Below are 7831 nucleotides of genomic sequence, written 5' to 3'. Positions count from 1 at the left end.
TCGGAAGAATCGTCGTTCAACTGAAAGTCCCTATATTTTTAAGTTCTTGAGGTTTACACCTTATCCCCTAGCACCTGTTTCGCCCTCTATCAGATCTATACCCAATGCCTGCTGGCAAAGGGAATTGGCTTGCATTACACAACCATTATTGGCCTTACCGTCTACTGGAAGGCCTAACAACATGTGTACATCCTCCAGGGTTATTGTGCACTCCCCTGTTGGAAGATGGAATGTGTGGGTCTCCTGTAACACCCGTATATTTTAATTTTTAATTTAAATGGAAATTTAATTAATAATTAGAATTATTGGTGGTTGGTGGGATATTAATTGGGAAATGATGGTTATGGTGTTGGGCCATGTGTGATGTTAAGGAATGAGGGGGTGTTATGTTAGTAAAGGTCCTATTCTAATTAAAAGGTTATTTTATAAAATAATAAGGAATTGAGAATAAGAGAAAGGAATGTGAAAAGAGTTTGGAACACGAAGAACGTGAAAGAGGAGCAATGGAGGGAGAGATCAATCAAGAACTCTTGGCTAAGGTAAGGGGGGACTCTTCCGGTTAATTTCTATTATGTGATTATGGGTAATGGGATGGATTAACGTATGATTCGATTCGATTGGGTATATTGGGATTTGATATTGTTAGGTATGTTATGATTGGGGATAATTGATGAATTTGTATAGATTGTTGGTCATTGATGTGTTGTTTTGATGTATAATGATGTGTGATGAGAACTTCGATGATTATATGCCTGTATGCGATGTCTGGAATCGTTTTTGGGTGAAAAGGATGTGAAATCGCAGAGTCTGAACGCAGACCCGTAATTCTGCAAAATCGCCAGGTCGCGCCGCGAAACGTTGGGCAGAAAACCAGGAAGTTGTGATACGCTCAGGTCGCGCCGCGTCCATGTGTTGGCGCCGCGAAGGCGTAACTTTTTCTCGTTTCGCGCCGCGAACCCAGTTGGCGCCGCGTGCTGTAGCGATAATTGTTTTCTTTGAAAAATGTAAAAATGTGTAACTTTCAAACCGTAAGTTCGTTTTAGACGCCATTTTGGACGTCGTTCCTTAAATTGAATGTTCTACCATATAAAATAAATATAACAACAATAACTTTATTTTATTTTGAAAAGTATCGTTTTCTTCAAATCTGGTTTACTCTTGTTTTGCATAAATGAGGAGGTGCAATGGTTTGTTGTTTGCATAATTGAATATGTGCAATGATGGGTGATGTTATAATATGATTGCTCCTGCTTGTTATGCAAAATGGATGTTGTTCATGGTAAATATGGTTATCATGTGTTTCGATGAATGATGATGTAAATGCTCTGTTATTGTTGGGTTGATTTGTTGTACTTGGTACACGATTGTGAGGGGTGCTATTGTTGTTGCACTGTGTGGTGAATGTTTTATCTGTTATGATGTCGTGGTTGAAACTGGTAATTGATATACATATATTGTTGATGTAAAATATGTATTTATTTGTAGTTGAGAAATAGCATAACTGTGTGTGGCTATTGATTATCGTGGTGGTTGATGATTATGACATTTGGTTGTTTAATGTTGATGGTGAGCATGTTATGGTTGATACATGCATTTCATAATCATGTTGTGGGCTGTATCCCTTATGGTGGTGGGACAGCGGTAGCTAATTCCCATTGTGTGGAATTGGTGAGAGAAGTAGCCGAATCTTTATGGTGGTGGATCGGTGAGATGGGTTATCCCATGTTTGGTACCACATGCATATAGTTGCATTTGCATTAGGTTGTTGTGTATAATTATAACATGAATGGAAGATTGCCCAATGTTATAATATTTGATGATGGTGTAATTGTTATGGTGTTGTCTTTTGGTAATGTATTCTATTATTGTGTGAATTGATGAATAATAGATGTGAATCTGAATATATGACAAATTGGGTGAATGATATATTATGATGTTTTGTTGCTTATGAATGCATAACATTGATTAATTGAGAATGAGACTCACCCTTACTTGTTGACAATTTTCAGATTAAGGAGTAGCGGCATTAGTGCTCGGTGAGGATGACTCGTAGAGTTTATCCGTTGTTTTGGGTCGTGTCGGTCATGCTCTGATCTTGTAACACTGGGGGACGATAGTTATAGAGATTTATGAGAATTCTCTATTTTATTGGTGTTGGATTATGGTTCCAATTGGTTTTGTTGATGATGTTCTTTATTCCGCTGTGATAAACATAATTGTGTTTTTGGTAAATCGTTTCCTAATAAAGCATGACTTGACCATGATTGGTTTATTTATTTTAAATAATTGTGACACCCTTGTGTTTATGTTTTACTCTGATATATTTATTTAATTTGCCGCGGGGTTTAGAAGGGTGTTACATCTCCGGCCTCCAACGTTCTAACAAGGCCAGAACAAATTTGTGATCTACGAATGACTCTGCGATGCTGCTGATGGCCTCGAAACCAGCAAATCGTAAATATGGTTTTATACGTTCATCTGGAGCGACGATAGAGTGATTACGTGTGCGGAATCAGGAAATGTCCTGAAAAAAATTATGTAGGTATTAATATGCAGTTATAACATAATAGGCTTGTAACTATAAGTAAAATACTTACATATGCTATGATGTTTTCCCTGGTTCCTCGGTGGGCATTTCCCATGGTTAAGAGAGACATGCTTGCAGACTGGAAATTTGGAGTTTGAAAACGAAACGATTTTGGTGAGAGTAAATGAGTGATGGTGATGAGAAATATGTAGAGGCCAAGCTAGTATATGTAGTGAGAAGGGTGAAATGGTAACATGTAACACCCTTCTAAATACCCCGAAAAACATAGTGCAAAATCAGAGTTAAACATGAATTCAAGGGCGTCACAATTTGAAACAATTATACATTCCAGGTGTAATCATGCTATACTGAGAAAACAACATATAATTAATTCAAACTCATGTTTTATCACGGCGGAAAAATCAATAATATTTGGATACTCCATGAAACATCATTCATAAGGATTTGAGCCTTTTATTCCAACAAAAGAGAATTATCCAAACCAATTAATAAAGAAATAAAAGAGTATGATAACTCTAAAAACATGCCTTCCTAGTGTTACAAGTATTCAGAGCATGACACCAACACCTAATTATTAGACTAAAAAGGATAACTCCTTAAAAGCCATCCTCACCAAACATCTAAGCCACTTAGCTTCAATCTGAAAAATAAGAGTAAGGGTGAGACTACATCATAAATTAAATAGCATTATAAATCGTCAAATATAGAATTCATAAGCAATTATCCACCCTACTTAGCATATTCAGATTAATCAATTCATACCAATCACAATCACAAGTCAAGAGTATGCACCAATAACACAACACAATCATAACACCGGATTTCATCCTGATATGTCACAATTTATACAAAGACTATCCAGACTCTTATGCATGTGGTACCAAACATGGGATTAACCCATCCGACTGATCTATTCCTCACTAAGATACAGCCCAACCGGAACAAATTCCACACAATGGGAATTATGCCCACCATTTGATCCACAACATCACCGGGATCCATCACCAAAATTCGTATGAATGAATGCACACATATGTCATACTTACAACATCACTGATCCGATGAACAACATCGTCTCACATAACTCAACATAGTTATCACCAAGAAGTATGTACATGTATCATGCATCATTCAAAACAAATCAATCATCATCATACGATCAAAACAATCTCCACATGATCACGTTATACACACATTATCAACATTATAATCATGTTATCACAACATCACCACTGGATCAAAATGAACAATGTCATCACCAATAACTCACCAAAAGCAACACCGAATGATATATTCGATTTCAAAACCATCTACAATTATATCATATATAATTCACACCATATATAACGTCAAAATCACAGTTATATCATTACAACATCACCACATTGTCACATTAACCAAATCATGCACACAATGTACAAAACACGCTATAAACGAAATAAATCGAGCTTTTCAAAATAAAATAAAGTTATTGATGTTTTCTTTACTTTATATGGTAGAGTATTTAATTTAAGAAACAACGTCCAAAACGACGTCTAAAACGGACCTACGGTTTGAAAATTAGAAGTTTTTAAAGTTAAGTAAAAGTAGGTGACAGTATAGGGTGGCATGCATGCAATAGTAGCAGTAGGTGACAGGCTAGTGTGGCATGCATGCAATAGTAGCAAGAATCATTTCAGACGCATGCAAACTTGCTGGAATCGTTTCAGACGCATGCAACACACAGGAATCATTCAGACGCAAGTGTGACAGGTGGGGACCACCAATTGTGGCACATCTACATATGCGCCATTTCATTTGGCGCATTCACTAAAGGTGCAATACATATGCGCCATTTGAAATGGCGCCTTCCTGGCAAAATTTCAACCTATGCGCCATATGGTTTGGCGCCTTCTAGGAAACCCTAATTTTTTGAAAATTAGGGTTTCTATTTTGTCCTGTAGTGAAGCTGTCCTGATGTCCCATACCATCTGTGTTATGGACAGTAAGATAGGCGTGCGTCCATCTATAAATTAGGGTTTCTTGTGTGTAAAAGACTACACACGCAAATTAAGGATGAGATCTCGCATTAGGCTAGATAACACGCACCGGAGATTAGAGCCTCCTTCACCCGTGAAGCGGATCGACTATCAACTAGATTATCGTAGAAGGATAGGGCATGTCATATTCTCTCCCGTCAAACCTCCCATGCCGATTATGTTTTGGAATATCCATTCCATGGACCAACTCAAGAGGACTATCCTGAGGTTTTTGGGTGGGGAGTACAATCCTGGCGAAGAGATCAGAAGTATCAAGAGGCTTAGAATAAGGGGTGGTGTTGTACTTGAAAGGAAACGTTGGTGGGAGAATATGGAGGACGACATCCAATGCACTCGGATGATGGAAGACAGAGAAGACATTGTTTTAACCGTTGTAATTTCTTAGATGTCGCAGTTTCTTTGATTTCTGTAATTTCTTTACCGTTCAATCAAATGCTCAACGCATATTTCAATGAATTGATATTTTATCGTTACAACATCGTCAATAAATAAATAAGTTATTAATAATTAACAACAATATTTCCCGTCAAAAATAAAATATTGTACAATATTTTTCCGCTAAAAAATAATTGGTAGAAGTGATAGGCTCTTCTATAAATAGAGGTGTGTGTGTGGAGGTTGAAGTATCAAATCTTTTGTTGTTCTTACTTCCATTAGATATAAATGGCGTCTGTTTGGGCTGTAGTATTTTTTGAGGAAGGTAGTCACATGAGGGTTTGTCTGAACCCGCATTGGGATTTCAAGAGAATTGTTAGAGCCATCAACACCGGGTTTCATCAACTGGATGGTCCAACCAGGAAAGTTAAACAAATAGATTATCGTTGTCCATACATTACATTGACGGATAATAACCCAGAAGGCACTGATCCGCTGTCGCGCACAGATCAAAAATGAGTATTTTGAAAACGTAATATAGCGACAATGGCTCGAGTCGTATCGCAAGGATTCTTATTCTTATTAACTAATTATTGAAACGATTAATGGGGGTTTTGGTTCAGGATCGATTTAATTAATAAATTACAATTAAGTGATTAACAAAAGTGATTATAAAACAAGCTGCTCTACTGATTCGGGTTCCTACTCATCATCGATTACTATATGTTCAATTCCCTAACGGATTCTCAATCCCATTCGATTACAACACCAATCAAACAAGCGCGAAAGATATTGTTTCAATTATATTCCTATTTACCGAACTAAGCATTCGGTTAGAGATTACGCGAATTAACAATTAAGCAAAGTTAAAAAGCGATTATAAATTAAGGAACACAATAGATCGAATTTAACAATCTCTATCCTATAATAACAATCGAATTAAGCAAACGATTGTATACGAATTAAGCAAACGATTTATAGGAAGAACTTGAAAGGAAATCAAAATTCAATTGAACATTATAATAATCTCAAAGATTGGAACCTGAATACAGTAGATCAGCTCCGAGGAATTAGTTCTCCATTACGATTCTTTCAAGCGTAAGAAAAAAAATCGTGAATAGTCTAATGTCATGAACAGTACGGCCAGACCTAGGTACTAGAGAGAATCAAAAGGTTTACAACCCAACTGGGTCAAAAACATAACCCCGACCCAAAACTAATGATCCAAAACTCTGCAACTTCAAACGAAATTATGGGAATAATTGACTCCGAATCTGACTTTGACTCCAACATAAAAGTTGTAGCTCTTTCTCTTAGCTTTCCGGCGATTATTATAACACCTCAATCGGATTCTCCAAACTCCAGTTATGACCGTTTTAGTGCAGACTGCTAATGCTGAAAATAAAGTGCGAAAATGAAATTAAACCAAAAATAAACTAAATTAGAAAAACATTATAAAATATAAAAATAAGCAAAGCAAACCAAAGAAATGCCTAAGTACAAACATAAAAGAACGTGCATCAAAATGCACTGATCAAATTCCCCCACACTTGAACTTTTGCACTCCGAGCAAAATAAAATCAAACACAAGAAACACACAACATCAGTTACGCATTTCAGGCTACAAACTCTTCTTCGGTTAAGATTGCATTAATAGGTACTAATCTTGCACACTGAGGATATTGTAAGAACACTACTCCACAATTGTGCAGTCATACGTATCCTACATATACAAATCAATATGAATCATGTTATTATGTCTAAGCCTAACTTACTCATCCTCCTCTCTTTCATTCTGGTGCAATCACATTAAGCCCGCTATCTCCACACACTCATAGTAAGGCTACCGGTTAGAGAATCTGATCCTTTTTGCATGGGGTTCTGGTACCTAAGTGGTATAACCCTTTGCTTACCCAATTGTAGTTGCGGGGGATCAGACAGTAATCCGCCCTACCAAGTTCAGCACCAGAAACCTCTGAACCAACTAACAACAGGTTTTGAAATAATTTTTTTTTTGTAGGTTCTACAACCGTTGGGTTAAATGACCGGGTGAGGGTCACCAAACTTAGAAGGTGCATTACTTTTTTTTCTTTCAAATAAAACTTGGACCACTCACTTATTTTCATCGGCTTCCTTACGTAGAGCATGTGTGAGATGGTGCCGACTGCCAAGATAAACTACTCAAGAGAAGAATGAGAATTCAAGGTTATGTCATAATAAGTATTCAAATTAACTTCCATATGCAGGAGACTTACGGTGTTAAGACGATACCGATCTTGTGAACTCTTCCCAAGTCTCTACTACTAACCACAAATTAATCTATAGCCTAAAACTTTCAAAAAGATGCTTTTTAAAAAAAAACTGAAAACAAAACAAACAAAAACAAATAAAAAATTGAAAGAAAACAAAACAAATAAATGATTCCCTCCCCCACACTTAAGACATACATTGTCCTCAATGAAAAGACATAATTATTAAAGTAAGAGGGAGAGAAAGGAAAGAACACACCCGCGTGGTCAAGGAGGATAGGTGATCACATAAGCAGCCTTTTCTAGTGAAGGATCTTCTACATTCTCTTCTTCCAAAGTGGGACTCTCATGGAGTAGCTTTGGGTAATGTCCATTGAACTTGAAATTTTTATTAGTGCCTTCGCCTTTTATTCCAGGATCAAAGATGAATCTTCGATAAATAAAAGTGTTGAATGGGCACGTGATCTTTTCCACAACACTAAAGATCAAAAGATTGAGAGGCTGCCTCCCTACTTTTGTTTCATCTTCCCCTTCAATTAAGACCCTATGCAAAATCATGGACGGGCTAATATCGGAAATGTCGGCCAATGTCCACCAAATCGCCTTCTTATGCTTCTTCA

Source organism: Vicia villosa, unplaced genomic scaffold (assembly GCF_029867415.1).
Source record: "Vicia villosa cultivar HV-30 ecotype Madison, WI unplaced genomic scaffold, Vvil1.0 ctg.001778F_1_1, whole genome shotgun sequence".
Classification (NCBI taxonomy): domain Eukaryota; kingdom Viridiplantae; phylum Streptophyta; class Magnoliopsida; order Fabales; family Fabaceae; genus Vicia; species Vicia villosa.
Note: the sequence above shows the minus strand (reverse complement) of the source record.